The sequence below is a fragment of the Cryptotermes secundus genome, unplaced genomic scaffold (assembly GCF_002891405.2).
Source record: "Cryptotermes secundus unplaced genomic scaffold, Csec_1.0 scaffold181, whole genome shotgun sequence".
Classification (NCBI taxonomy): domain Eukaryota; kingdom Metazoa; phylum Arthropoda; class Insecta; order Blattodea; family Kalotermitidae; genus Cryptotermes; species Cryptotermes secundus.
This window is the reverse complement of record NW_019723906.1, coordinates 1,785,880-1,801,680: the sequence shown is the minus strand read 5'-3', so window position 1 is coordinate 1,801,680 and position 15,801 is coordinate 1,785,880. Positions and strand designations below refer to the sequence as shown.

At 42.4% G+C, this 15,801-nt stretch overlaps 1 protein-coding gene across 2 annotated transcripts in view; it reads right to left on the bottom strand.

Annotated features, from left to right (window-relative positions):
* The window catches only part of LOC111861992, a 34,392-nt gene extending 22,556 nt beyond the window's left edge, over positions 1-11,836 (bottom strand). Inside the window, exon 1 of one of the 2 annotated variants that reach the window (XM_023847007.2) lies at positions 11,734-11,836. The gene's annotated coding sequence lies outside the window, so the exon portion shown is untranslated. The remainder of the gene's footprint in view (positions 1-11,733) is intronic. The other variant, XM_023847008.1, reaches the window with a different exon arrangement.
* Between the last annotated feature and the right edge of the window lie 3,965 nt (positions 11,837-15,801).

Sequence of the window (15,801 nt, the reverse complement as noted above, 5' to 3'; positions counted from 1 at the left end):
ACCTTGTTCATATTTTTATTAATATCTGTTCCAGTGAATATGGCCACCGTATGAACAGACATTTCACTGTGGAATAAGGAAAGTAAACTTAAATGCAGTGAACCTAGTTTTTACTGACCTGCGGTTTTCCTTGAGCAAGGATGGCTTTCATGCTTGAATATAATTTCAATTGTAAACTCGCCGAATTAACACAGTTCTGTAGTGCACAGATATACAGCGGGACGTCGCGAAACTTCCCTACCTTAAAATTCACATAACACAGACCAGTGTCTACAATTCAGAAATATCGGCGCGTCACTTCATACATAGGTCTACCCATTATCTCTATCGAATATAACTCACTGCGATTACAATACTTGTGTTCTGCATTTGTGCTGATAAAACTTCAACATTCAGACCAAACAAAACTACACTAAGGCCTATAGCAAAGTTGGATTTGAGGTTCTCCCCTACAGCCCTGTCTGTTTCATTTTGCCTTCTTGTTTCTAGTATTCTTCGATCCTGAAGATAGGGGGTAAATGTTCCTCCGAAAAGTTAGTTTACTTTCACAGGACTATACTGCATATATCCATAATTACCGGTGTGACAACCTCAAACCCAGTTTTTTTTTCTTGGCACTACAGCCCCAGTGGGCCTAGGCCTACCTCCATGAACTTCTCCGTTCACTTCGGTTCTTCTAGATCTTACACATTCGGTAGGACTCCTTGGGCGGGTGATCAGCTCGTCGCAAGGCCTCCACCTGTACACAAACACAGAAAAACGCACACACACAAACTAAGCATCCATGCCCTGAGTGGGATTCGAACCCACGATCCCGGTTTCCAAGCGAGCGACGACAGTACATGCCTTAGACCGCTCGGCTACCGTGACCGGCCAAACCCGTTATATACGATTAAATACATGTTTCCCAGAGCAGCGTTTCTCAGATTGTGGTACTGGTACCCCTACGAGCAGCAAAGCAGCCTGGCAGAGGGAACATACGTAAGCCGCCGTTTTCAGAATTCCTACTGAAGACTGTTATCTGTGACTGTTATTATTGCGTCGAATCTGCTCAGAATATACTTGTACATATGACAAGTAAAAGAAAGGTAAAGTTGTCCCTGTGCTTAACTAATTAAGCACGTATGGGAGAGTGGATGTATAGATCCACATTTTCTTGACCTCGGTACTAGCTGGAGGTGAGTGGTCAGTTTCACGCCCTGGCCTCTTTAGCCCCGGAGAAAGAGCCTCGGTACCCACTGGATAGGAAGTTGGGTGGGCCCCAGAGCCCGTCTGGGTATCGTGGAGAAGAGAAAATTCTTGACCCTACCGGGATTCGAAATCCGACCCTTCGGTCGTCCAGCCCGTAGCCAGTCGCTATACCGACTGGGCTATCGACAAGTAAAATGAAAAAGGTACAGTCATGCCTATGCTTAATTAATGAAGCCTCAAACCACGAGGACATATTCGGGAAGTGGAGGTACAACTCATCCGCTCTTGACCTCGGCACTAGATTGGAGTGAGTGGTCAGCTTCACGCCCCTACCGTTTCACCCCCGAGGAAAGCGCCCCCGGTACCCACTGAATAGGAGACTGACGTGACTGCTGAGCAGTTACATAAGATTGGGAACCAGAACAGCTCAGTCGATATAGCGAATAGGCTATGGGCTGGACGACAGAGGAATTAGGTTTCGACTCCTGGCAGGAGCAAAAGAGTCTTTCCTTCTCCGTCGTGTCCAGACCGGTTCTAGGACCAACCCAGCCTCCTGTATAGTGGGTACCGGGAGCTGCTTCCTCGGGGATTGGCAAGGGTGTGAAGCTGGCCACCCACCTCCACCTAGTGCCGAGGTTAAGAATGGTGGAACTATTCCTCCTGTGTCTCATGTATCTTTATGGAGTTGGTGCTTAATTAATTAAGTACATGGATAAATTTACGAGTGTCTTGACCTCGTACTAGAAGAGCATTAAAGAATCTAAGTTGTAGATTTTTCAAGCTGTTTTTGCTTGTTCCTTCCCCCTTGGTATCCAGCTGTTTATGTAAATGTATCGGGGAATATAAGACTCAAAGACTTTGAGAATCATTGCGCCTAGACAATGAATACTAACGGAAAGTCTTCTTAAATAAGGATGGATTTACTTCAATGCCGGTTAATCTCGCAAATATGACAAACTGAAGCAGGATTAGTCTTTCAATAATTTAGTTGAAAGCGGCAGGCTCTGTTCGCTGCCTGCTTCATGCTGATTTCTTACTCGACTTACTCTAAACCCGGGGCCGCGCCATAGCTCAAGCGGTTAGTCGCTGGCTTCCCACCGCGGCGGCCCGGGTTCGATTCCGTGTCTGGTCAAGTGGGATTCATGGTGGACAAAGTGGCGCTGGGACAGGTTTTCTCCGAGTACTTCGGTTTCCCCTGCCAATCTTCATTCCACCAATTGCTCCACAATCACCTTCACCTATCATCTGGGGCTGGTACAATAGGTCAGAAGTGGCCGCAGTACAAGGGACTTAGTCCCACCCCACCAGCAATAAAAAATATTCTAAACCCTGAATATAGACGCGATATGATTGTCTGAAACGTCGTTAACGTTCACCACACTACTAACTAGCGAACTTCATGGAGATGAGCCCTTCTTGAGAAGCCGCCAATTATGCAGCTACTCAAGAAATTCCCAGCATTTTACGGTACCCAAAGGTTCATTACCGTCTTCACAAGAGCCCTCCACTGGTCACTATCCTAAGTCAGATCGGTCCAGCCCATACCACCCCATCCTGTCTCTCTAAGATCCATTTTAATATTATCTACCATTCCACGTCTTGGTCTTCCTAGTGGTATCTTTCCTTCTGGCTTTCCCACCAATATCCTCTATGCATTCCTCTACGTCCCCTTTCGTGCTACATGCCCTGCCAATCTCATCATCTTTGACTTCATCATTCTAATTATAATTGAAGAAGTGTACAAGTTATTAAGCTCTATATTATGCAGTTTTCTCCAACCTCCCGTCACTTCATCTCTCTTCGGTCCAAATATTCTCCTCAACACCCTGTTCTCAAACACCCTCAGTCTATGTTCCTCCCTTTATGTCAGAGACCAAGTTTCACACACATATAGAACCACGGGCAAAATTATAGTTTTGTATATTCTAATTTTTATAGTCTACACGGTGTTACATCCCAGAAAACTGAACTTTTCATAATAACCGCTGTGAGAACCTCAACTCCTAAACATTACTACTCTTTTCAAACATCTGGACTCTAATTGCGACTACTATAGAGGCACCTTTTGTATTATTTGTATACATTCAAGAGCATAATGTCACTTAAGTTGCTGCTCTGCGCCAAATTATCACGAGATATCGAAACATGAACATATGCATTATGAAACCCGCGATTAGATATCTCGGTCGCCGACACCCACGTCCATCTGAGCTTTCATATGAATTACTTTCATTTCGGAACTGTTGTTTTGCTGTATTCGAAATTACAAATTTCGCAGTTGACATTTCTGTCGTTTGCACCGCTAATTCCCATTTACTCAGCATCCACTATGTACAGTCAAACTTCATAGTACGTAGTAATAACATTACGCCGGAGCTCGACATTAAGCTATCACAATTTGTCGTTATTTCAAAATACTATCACGTGATAACTGATTATAGAGGGGGTCTGGAGTGGTAATTGGATTTATTGAACTCTTGTAGGTCGTAACAATAAGTAACCACAGCGCTATCGCTAGTTCACACACACTACAGTTCACTACAGCACACAGTAAGTCCTCAGTCTGCTGTGTCTTAACCGGTTGTCTGGTAACGGCTTACAACGCCGTAGCTCCCTCAGCTCCGGTCCTCGCTTCGCTGGCGTTTATCTCACAACTCACTCGGCGTTGCTACGCAACGATTAACAACAATGGGGGCTGCTCCGCCTCCCATGCCTCCATCGGGGGCCACTGTCTCACAACAGCCTCAGACTCGGAGTGCTCCGTCTGCCTGCAAACTTTCTCTAGACTTGGTGGCGGCCTACGTGATTTTCTGGGAGCCTCCTGCTCCGGTAGTGCCTTCTCTGATCCAGCAGTCTCCTTGTCCATGTCAGCAGCTCTGAGAGGAGCGAAGAAGTTGCGACTTATCCCTGCTCTTGGAGGCAGCTTGACAGCTGTGGATGCTGGGACTGATTTAATCGAATTATTAGCTGTCTGTGAGGTATTATTAGAGGAATGTCTCTTGCGTCTCTTTACTTCCCGGAAGTCTTCATCCTGGGCCGTTGATTCCAATGAGGTTTTGTTCATTCTTCCAGTTTTTCCTGCCTGTGCACTCATCTTCAGGACGGTCTTCAGTTCATTCAGTGTTACCGTGTAAATGCCGTAAAGAGCGCTAAAAATCGGCTTCCCATCTAGAAATTTGCAAAAGTTTTCTCTGTTCTCCGCACTGTTCACAATAGTGGTCCTCTCAGAGTTTTGCCCCCACTTTAGCAGATGTGCTTTCGGCAGGGATTTCACTGTCACTGAGCATTTGTTGTACTTGTTGTACTACATAAACTACTTCTGTTTTTTTTTATGATATGGCATTGAGATTTCAGCGATGATAGCTTCTGTCTCTGGTATTTCCGGAAGCCCGTGTCGGCGACGTCCGCCATCTTGGTGTACACTCTGATTCGCTGCTTGTTCTGTTGTTTCGCACAGCACTGCTCATAACTGCGGCCGGGCGGCAAACTTCGCCGATACCAGTTTAGCCAAGCGGGAGTTGCCCGTTAACACACTACGTAAAGTGAAGTCCATAAAAACCACTCTGTCCAACACACGTTTCGTTCAGATCACTAAATCCAGCCAAGACCTCGTGTAGTACCTGGTAAGAACTCACTCTCTCAGTTAAACAACTCTTAACACTCAAGACTCTAGATACGTTCCGATTCTCCGGATATAGCCTCTGCACGGATTCACAGAGAACACTGCTTCCAACAGTTCCTCCGCTGTTGTATGACGTCACTATCGGTGTGGACTCACAGAGAACATCATTCTCTGCTGGTTAAACGATTCCGCCTTTCGGTGGACATGCCACAATATCATATACAGTGTTGTTATTTGAAGGCATAAGAAAACCGAAATAGTGTAGAATCATATGAGAGAGAGAGAGAGTCAGTAAATAGGTCACAAATTTATATAAACCGTAAAACATGTGATATTCGACCCTGAAAGAAGACATTTATTTCTCGACATATCCTCCATCAACACTGATACACTTGTCACATCGCTTTACCAGTGCGCCAAAACCCGCAACACAGAAGTCCTTTGACTGTTACTTCAGCTCCTTCCGTACCTCTGTTTCAACCTCTTCGTCATCAGCGAATCGTTTGCCACATTTTTTAACCCAGCTATGAACCGCTTTACACGACAAATACTTCCCACGTTCAACAGGAAATATTTATTTATGAATATCCTTGGCATTGAATCCTTTTGTCCACAAAAAAAAAACACGCACAACAGAACGTTGCTCTTCGGTAGTACAATCCTCAAGCACGGTCGCCATTTTGACTATTAAAACCAGTCTCTGAACCTGCGCATGCGCTTCTGTTACTTAAAGTGTCATGAAGCTGGACTGTGCTACTACCTAGTGATACACACAGAAAACCTATTAAGTCCACTACAGCGACTATAGCTATTTTGCTTAAATATGTGACCTGTTTACTGACTCTCCCTTGTATATTGGTAAATCTAAAGGTAGATGCAGCAGTAACTCTCTAGATTTGAAACAGTGTGAGCAGAATGATCTTCAGGTCCGCGGTAAAATTGCCGACTGTACTAACTGAAGGTTTCCACTGTTTTCTCTAGCCCCTATCGATGCTTACAAATCCCTACCGACATGACAATCACGATCATGTATTCCTCTCATTCGAGCCTCTGTCACATCTAAAGCTAATCTGCCATAACCCAAGAAACAGCCCTCACTCTTTCGTGGCAAGAGAAAAATTACTGACGGAGAATGGAAAATTGTTATATGCTGGATGTCTTGTACATGTATAGCCCACATTTTGTATTTTCTAATGAATCGCTCAGGCCCGTGATATTTTTGATGTGACATGTTTAACTATGCTAAAATTTGCTGAAAGCTATGAATAGAACTTGTGTCGCCCCAAACACTTAGAAAATGGTTAATAAAATTAAGGCATGTTTGAAATATGCATTATGAGAAGATGAATTTTTCAAAGCAAATTACATTCTGATGAACTATTACAAAACTTGAAATCATCTGACGTAAGAAGTAAACAAATATGTCTGAAATAAACTTATGGAAATTAAATACGGTAAATATATATTTCAGTAATTTTCACTGCCAATTAGGATCATTTTGGTGCCGTGTTAACCCGCGTTATGCAACCTGTCAGGGAGTGCAGTGTCGCTGGGGCTCCCGCTTTTGGGTGTCTGAAAAGCAAAATGAATCTAAGACAGAATTTAGAATTCAAGATGAATTCAGCACTAGGATCTGGAATGGAAAAAGAAGATGTGGTTTTCATGGTCACTGTGAGGCAATAGTAGTTGGCTCTGGGCAAAGTACAATCTTGAGCCCCTATTTAAAAAAAATACATTACAATTTATTTATATTGACAAAAGCGGAAATAATACGAAAAGGCTGAAACACACCACCTAAAAATTTTTCTTGAATTGAAATTTTAACATATTATGCCTATAGACTAAATAGTTCATGTGGGTATCCCTGAGATATTCGAAGTTTCGGAAAGTTTAAGCACATGATAGGTATATCGACGCTAGTGATGTAAGGGGGGGGGGCTCTACAATCATGAGGCCCTGAGCGGTTGTCCTCTTTGCTTACTAGATAAAGTGACCTTCATGAATTGCACGCAAAAGGCATATCTAACACCATACACGCTCGCATTTCACGATCAAAACATTGGACACTCAGTCACCTCCATGAATTACACGCAAAAGGCATACTTGCATTTCACATTCAAAACACTGGACACTCAGTCACCTTCATGAATTACACGCAAAAGGCATGCTCGTATCTAACACCATACATACTCGCATTTCACGTTCGAAATACTGGACACTCAGTCACCTTCATGAATTACACACAAAAGGCATACTCGCATTTCACGTTCAAAACATTGGACACTGAGTCACCTTCATGAATTGCACGCAAAAGGCATATCTAACACCATACATACTCGCATTTCACGTTCGAAATACTGGACGCTCTTAACACTTGCCCTGTGGTTCCAGGACCGAATTTACTGATGCGGACGCCCCGAAGCAATCGAAATGCGGAGGCCCTTATCAGTAACAATAAATTCAAGACTACGATAGTTACCATTTTGTTGCCCTTATTTCTTATAACACTAACTAACTAAAAACAAAATAATTTTCTTGATTTTAGAGACCTAAATGTTTCAACATAATATGTGGATTCTATGTCTGTTTTGTGAAGGCCCCGCGGGTGACCGCCTCGGTCGCTCCCCCTTAAATGCGTCCCTGAACCCTTCGCACCTTCCTCAAGTGACAATTTCATATTCACACCCAATGCAAATATCCGCTGGAAGAGGAGATTTCCAACGATGATGAACTGAAATATTCTGCTTCTCTTTCGTTTGGCTTCTAACCTGAGCAGGTCAAGCCATAAGTAAGTAAAGGTATCCCTGTAACGGGCCGTGGAGGCCCATAGCGTTGTGAGACGTAGAGGTTCCCACATTTTCTAGACAATCGGCTCATAGATGGCGGCAAGTTTGTCAGCCCTACGCGCCGGCCGCCCTTGGAATATTCTTGGTACTCATTTCCGTTAGAGGCCGAGTCGACCCCAGGGCCATAGTGCGGCTGGAAGGATTAAGTCAATTGAAAAAATCCAATGACCTCATCGGGACTTGGACCCGCGACCTTCCGGCTTGTAGCACAGTGCCTCAACCAACTACGTTACTGCGTGCAAGCCACATGAAATAATAAGTATGGGGTGGATCACACCAGCCCATACAGCGCGACCATCAGCGATCATCTGATCATCCCCCATCAATCCCACACTTCGAGCAAAGTTCAGTACCTTACTTATACGGGTGTCTGGGTAGTCACCTAGTAAGTCATAGCAGCGCAATCACACAGGATATATGGGGCTGTTTCTTGTTTCCCAGGCTCCTTCCACAAGTGGGACTGTTGGGTAATCCAAATTTAAAACGTATCCCTTCAGGTGACATTCGGTAGCGTAGTTTGTTGAGGCACTATGCTATAAGCCGGACTGTCACGGGTTCGATTCCCGATGAGGTCACTGAATTTTTCAGTTGACATAATCCTTCCAGGGGCATTATGGCCCTTGGGTCGACTCAGTCTCTAACAGAAATGAGTATCAGGAATCTTTCTGGGGCTAAAGGGCGGCCGACGCTTAACGCTGACAACCTCACGACCATCTGTGATCGTACTGTTTAGAAATTGTGGAAGCCTCGACATCCCACAACTCTATGCGACTCCACGGCCTGTTACAGGGACAATTTTACCTCTTTTATCAAGTTTTCTTTTAATTAAAATACAGGAGTGACGTCACAGAATGCAAACGGAGTTTCCCAAGATGCGTTTTGACTGTCAAGTAACCATTCTCGCGTTTGCGTTATTACGCAAGATGTTGTATAACTCAAATGACTACGTGTGGCTGACGTCATATGTATTTATGACATGCTACCAAAAAAAAAAAATGGATATTAGAGGAAAATTAAATGTATAGGACTGATGCTTCTTCAACACACAAACTACAATATTTATGTACTATATTAGACTCATAGCTCAATACTGAACGGAAGTGGAAATGTGTATCTTGTTATAGCACTAAACAGACTTTACAGGTGATGGTGTGTTAGTGCTCGTTTATTGACCCAACCAACCAGAAGCACGAATTAAGCCGACTCGTATGTGGGACATACGTATGCCATCGTCTCCACTTTGGTAAAGAAACACACACCCATACACAACGTTTCGTAAACTGGATCTGCTTCCGTCGTCAGGTAAATGTATGAAACCTACTCTGTTAGGCCCAAATCTCCATCTTCCTGGCGGGTTGCTTCATGACACTGCCATTAGTTAGGCCATATAGCGTCGAATGGTATGGTCACATATGAATGTTGACTTGGAAAGCATTTGGAAGGAAGCGGTCGTGGCCTGAATGAGATATTATCCCGGCGTTTTCCTGGGGCGGGGGAGGAGACTCATGAAAATCACGAAATACGAGGACCTGAGTTAAGACAGCCGGAAGAGGTTACCACTATGTAAACCCCTTCAGTTAATCTCTATCCTTTCATATTTTTTTATTTAATGGTGGAAGCTGAACCGCCGATCACAGGGTCTAAGGCATGAACAGTCTTCGCCCGCTCGAAAGATGGGACCGTGGGTTCGAGTCCCTCTCAAGGCATGGATGTCTGTGTGTGTGTTTATTCTGTGTTTGTGTTGTCCTGTGCAAGGGTAGCGACCTTGCGACGATCTGATCCCCCGTCCAAGGAGCCCTGCCGACCGTGTACAGACTTAAGAAACTGAAAAGAGGCCAAGGCCCAATAAAGGGCTTCTGCGCCATAGATAGATGGAAACAGACCCATTTTCCGAATCTTCGTGTTTTTAAATAAAAATTAGGCGATTTAAAATGTCCAAAATATGTGTCACTTAAGGAAATACACCTCCGTCACAAATTTTAGACTTCACAGTAAATATACAAACACTTAACAGACTGTGAAGAAAGCAGTCTTCTGGGATTTGGCACCGTGTATATGTGGTGTTAACCGACGTTACCGTTCTCACGGTCTTGTCGCTTGCAGATTTCTTATACTTTTTCTTCTACCCTGAAGATGGAGGCGATACGTTCCTCCGAAACGTCGGTTAACACCACATATACACGGTGCCAAATCCCAGAAGACTGCTTTCTTCATAGTCACCGCCGTGAAAGCCTCAAATCTTACTTAACAGACTGTTAATTCTATGGTTATTTAACGACAATGCTTTAACAGACGAGGCTGTGTAGTTTCAAATGAGATGAGAGAAATAATTATTTCTCTACTTTAAAATCGTTACCTATTAATGATTATAATCATTAATAGGTAACGATTTTAAAGTAGGCAGTCGTAGTCTGTTACAGTGTATTATATCGAAACTGCTGAAGGAAATGCCAAGAAATGTCAGTCATGAATGTTGAACTCGGAGAAGACTGAAACCTCCTCGCGTTTCCGTTAAACAAACTTGTTCGGTACACTGGATAGACACTTTTTCCTTGAATGTATGACACAAAGCAATTAAAATAAAAGTTATATCCGTTAATAAGATTATTTTATATCACGTAACTACATTTGTATCATGAGCTTTTCTGAGAATTCATTTATAGATTATTGGTTTCTTCAAGGGCCGTTTTTTAACTGTATGAGTCAAACAGTAGGATGGGTCGTGAACGAATGTGGAGAGAAGTGCATGTAGCCTATTTTATGTATTCCTTTTACATTTGCCTGGTTTAACTGAGGAAAACCACGATAACACTCAAGCTGACCTGCTTCCGGTCCGAGATTCGGACCCGAACTCCCGAATACTAAGAAGGGACATTAGCCATTGCATTGCGACATCCAGTATAAACTTCTTTGGTGACCGCTTTAATTGACATCTGATGGTCTTCAAAACAGAAGTTTCCCTTCAATAACAAATTCAGTGACTAATAAAAAAAATTGCAAAATTTCCCAGAAGACCGCAATGTGATCAGTTACTGCCCTGAAAACCTTAATGCTTGCATATTCCTTGTGTGTGTGTGTGTCGGTAATTTATCTATTCAGTATATTGAAATTTCGATTTATATTTCAGCTTTTAAATGCTTCTTAGGAACTGGTTGACCAGTGTGTCATAACTGGTTCTACGAAAGCGGTGACGGCTCTTCGGGTGACTGACACCACTGGATTTAGCCTACTTTTTCTATAACTCAAGAAATTTTCCTTAGTCCAGTGTGCCAAAACACAATTTATGCCTTGTGTGTGGGGTAGGGGATGAAACCGATAGGGAGAGCTTCCATTTTTAATAAGTTCGGAGGAAGGCCTACAAGTTATAAAAATAGTGAACAATAAGAAACACACAAATTGGTACATTGAACATGGAAGTTATCAAAGGAGCTGCATACAATGTGTGAAGCTGAAATTGTCATTCTTAAATTTAACGATTTAATGACGTATGACCATGCATCTTAGCCGATTAATAAAGGAAATAATAAGCGATTACAGAAGAAATTAATGAATCGGCCTAACCAGCCATAATGGGTGCTGAAGGTTTCAGGTTCTGTTCTGCAACCGGACCTGTACAGACCCCTTGGCTTCCACCTTGTACCCTGTCAACCTCTACGCAGTAAGTTAACACGATCCGTTACCTACATCACATGTTATCCTTCCTCGTCACCTTAGGATCGAGGACCAAAGGACCTGGAAGTTATCTGAAAACTTTTGTGTTTACCTGAAGAAGGAAACAGAATCCAATCTCCGAAACATGTTTTAAATTAAAAAAAAAACAAGGAGACGGGTAATGTCCCAAAATACAAGAATTGTGTTAATATACCATCGTCACAAACTTTTACGTCTTGAAAGTTTCTGTTCAAATGTTTAATTCGGTCAGTCGAAGTCTGTACAGCTATCAATGAGGATGGTTCTATCTGACTTGCTTTACATACAGTTGCGTAGGTTTAAGGGTCAACGTTCTGAAATGTGTATACACATATTTGTTAGCAATAACAGCGCACAGCAGCATTCCGATATTTGCAGGCTCACCTCCTAGCTGTCAGCTGGCTGGCGGCTGGAACGCACATTGTCGTTTTATTATGCCTCAACCACTCACGGCATTTGCTCGTCACTAACTGACGGTTCGCTTCAGCGCGAAGAGCGAGTTGCTGCCTCGCGTACTCATATTTGCTAACAGTGCGTATAGTTGTGATAAGTTCAGGCCGTTCAGACGAGTAGGAAGTGTTGCTATGTAGCTGCAATGCAAGGTCTCTACTTCATATAACCAGTACGAAACGACTAAACGGAATATCGAAATCCTTCTGATTACTTTTACAACCGTTTTGTCTGCAGCGTCCTTCTAATCCTAATGATTGCTGACGGAAATAGCAAAACAGATTAAAGGCCGCGTATATAAAAGGGATATGACTTTGGTATGAGATACAAAACATAAAAACAATGACATTTCAAACTAGCTCTGTAAGCCTTATTGATTAGTTTTAAGAAAATAATATAAATAAGAAGTGTTTGAAGGGGATTTGGAAAGACGAAATATACAGGGATGATTTACTTAGTTCACGAGTTCAAGGCTCTGCGCTTCACGGCGGCCGCAGCGCCGCTTGCCGCGAAGCGCATACTAATTTTTCCGATGAATCAGCATGCCTGTTCGTGCTTCCTCTGACATTAATCTATAGAATTTATTTCACGTGAAATATTATTTTTACATTAATCTCATTTCCAAATATACAAACATATATTTTTCAAATAAACCGTAATAGTTTGAGGTGCGCGGGGTTCTGCTCCACTTGAACCCTTGCACTATTAATTTCGTTCTAAATGGTTCAGAGTGGCATTTCCACTCCCAATTACCCAATTGATGAGCAGAATTCATGAGAAATGAACACGCACAAAATTCCCAGGATGGAACCTGAAGGTTCTTTACCATGTTCACAAGAGTCGAGCACAGGTCCCTGTCGTGTGTCAGATGAGTTGAGTGCACAACCCCAACCCCCACCCTATCTCTGTAAGAACCATTTTCACCTTTAACGTGTGAAATTCCCCGATTGGGCCAGTGATGAGTATGGTCGTCGTCCCATTTTGGCCAGTCAGGCATTTAAACTCTGCTGGTAGAAGCGCATGCACAGTCCTAAATATTTATTTTTAAATGTAGTAATTACCAGACAGATTTCAGTAAAACCACAATAGAGGAATTAAAATGATACCTAAGTGAACAAGAGCAAAAATAAATATATACGTGTGAGTTATGCCCAAACTCATCCATGAGCCAGTATTTTTATTGCAGTTTCTGCAGATTAATGTGTTAAAGATATATAGTAAAATTCGATGTACATACCTTTTTTGTTGTTATCTGCTTGATGTATATATAGGCTGAAATGAAAATACAGTATTTGATTTCACTATGAATGCACAGAAAACAAATCACACTCTGTATCTCAGCCACGATGCAACTGTCTGTTCACAACCCCAGAAAGGGCAATAATCTCTTGCAGCTATAACTGAAGGTCTTAGCACTGAAGAAGGTACTGTGATGGAGCAAGGGTTACGTACGGGTAGATGTAGTTTTTTTGGGGNGATAGGCTAATCAGATGGGCTGGGTTCATTCAGTGATTCCAAGCATAGAATACCGACAGCAGGGTGACAGGAGGTGGACTTGATGAGACACTGCAGGATTATTCCCAATGTAAGACGAACCGACAAACGTCGGCACAGTGTGTATATAGTGTATTTAAAGACGTAGGTAAATAGAATAGGCTTGGAATGTGTACGAGTTTAATTCAACCACACACATCCACAGTGTTACCCCCTTCCTCAACGACTCCAGGACTTCCCAAAGCTTCGGCGAATTACGGTTAACCCCAGACAGTAATGCAAGCTAAGATAAGTTCGAGATTTCTTGAATTACCAAGATGGTGGCAGCATACTAAACAGGGTGACGGAGAGGGATATTTCCTCGCCCTCCGTCATCACGGCAGGAGATAAGTGTAGAACGACAGCTAGAGAGAGGTACAGTGGCGGAAGCGGTGGAGGTATCTCCACGCCCCCCCCCCTTCACGCCATAACAGTGGTGGCAGCGGTGGGATACCTTCACGCCCCCTGCCACCGCGGCATAACAGGTACCCCTCTAGCTTTCTCTTGAATAGCCATTCTTTCATTCTTCTGTCCTTTAGTCAAAAGATTTGAAAATCCGAAGAGTGTAAGCAGTGCTAGCAGATGATTTTATTGCTTCCATCAGTTTTATGACACCAGGGACTGCTAAAATTTGTCAAGTGTTACAAACAGAAATGAATTTATAATGCAGAACAACTCTGTGAAGAACTGGGAAACCATTTTTGCAGTACGCATCAAAATTAAAAGAAAAAAAAACTGAAAATAGAGTATAACTCTTTGTATAAAAATTTTCAAATCTTCCGTTATAATATGCAACACTATGTTCTTTGCTGATACATACAAGCAAAGTTAATTCCATCCATTTATCATAAAAACTGAGTTAGATACAGTATTTTAAAACAATGCTTAAAATTGTTTAAGTGCCCTAAGAGGAACAGACATTTAAACGCAGAGTAGCAACGGGCATTTAAATAAACTCCGGCCAGCTCAAGCTTACCACCATTTCAAAAGTCCGGCATTTAAAGTTAATATTTTCCTCCAATCTACACCCACATCTCCTACTGGTCTCTTTGTTTCTTGTTTTCCTACAAAAAGTTTGTATTTCTTTCTCTCCCATGTGTACTACATGTTAATTTAAAGTTCCTTATTATGCAATTTTCTCCAGCCTCATATTTCATCCCTCTAGGCCAATCTCCTTACTAGCATCTATTAGAACTATTAGAGACTGAATTTCTCCATATCAAACATTCCCACATCTTGTTTACTTACTGACAGACTGTTCCTAACTTTTGTGACCACCACATACTGAGAAGTATCATGGTCAGCTCCTCTGAAAGAACAGATGACAAGTATACTTTAATGCCATCATCTCTCAAGATGATCCATGTGACTGTTATGTCTTTCTATTTTCCACCAGAAAATGTCTAAATGAATTTGTAAATGTTGCCACTATGTGAAGGGAGATAGTAGTTATGGCAAACCTAATCAAACAAGGGTCCACTTTGATTTTATGATCTGTAGCTTAACTGCAATTGTATTTAATGAAGTCTTCTTGGACAATCAGCCTTGTGATGATGGAGTTGTTACCCAACATACTGGAGACTTGTTTATTTTTCCAACATCAGAAGGATGTGATGACTGATGTGTCTGTATGTTGTATTTATACCCGAAGTATGACTCAGAGGTCACTGTCCTGTACCAGATGTTGGCGCTTAAATGGTCAGTTGCTAACCTTCCTTATAACTTGCCTCTGTAGCCTAAGTGCATACTACTCACCCCATTGCCTTCAACCCAGATGATGGAGGCAGCATACCCCTATAGAATATCTGTATCCATGAACAGGACTACTAGTGTCACAGTTCACAAGAGTAGAATTTTAATTCTGAACTTACTGAGCAGAAAGGAGAGGAATGTTGAATGTATGATATAGAACCTTCCTATCTATATGCCAACTTCACTTACCTCCATGTGATGTGCCCTGGAGACCAAGTTGTGGCATAAAAGTAAGTAAAGGTATCCCTGTAACAGGCCGTGGAGGCCCATAGGATTGTGAAATGTTGAGACTCCCACATTTTCTAGACCATCAGCTCACATATGGTGGCAAGGTTGCCAGCCCTACACACCAGCCGCTCTTTAACCCCAAGAATATTCCTGGTACATAGTGCAGCTGGAAGGATTAGGCCCCCCAAGTTGTGGCATTACAAACCTTAAACCTGTAATGGAATAAATGCTAGTATCTAACTTCAGAGCACTAGATTCATTGCAATACTTGAACTTCAAACATCATTGAAGAAATCAATACTTGTGGGAAGTTACAGTTTTTAACTTGTAGTTTGATGATTTGTTTAGTTTATTGAATCACAAATAGCCTGAGTAGATGGAATGAATAAAACTATTACTCAAAGTATGACCAGCAAGATAAGGCTTGGAGGAGGGAAGGAGGCAGACTTCAAGAAACAGATAAACAAACAATATGAAAATACACTTTTA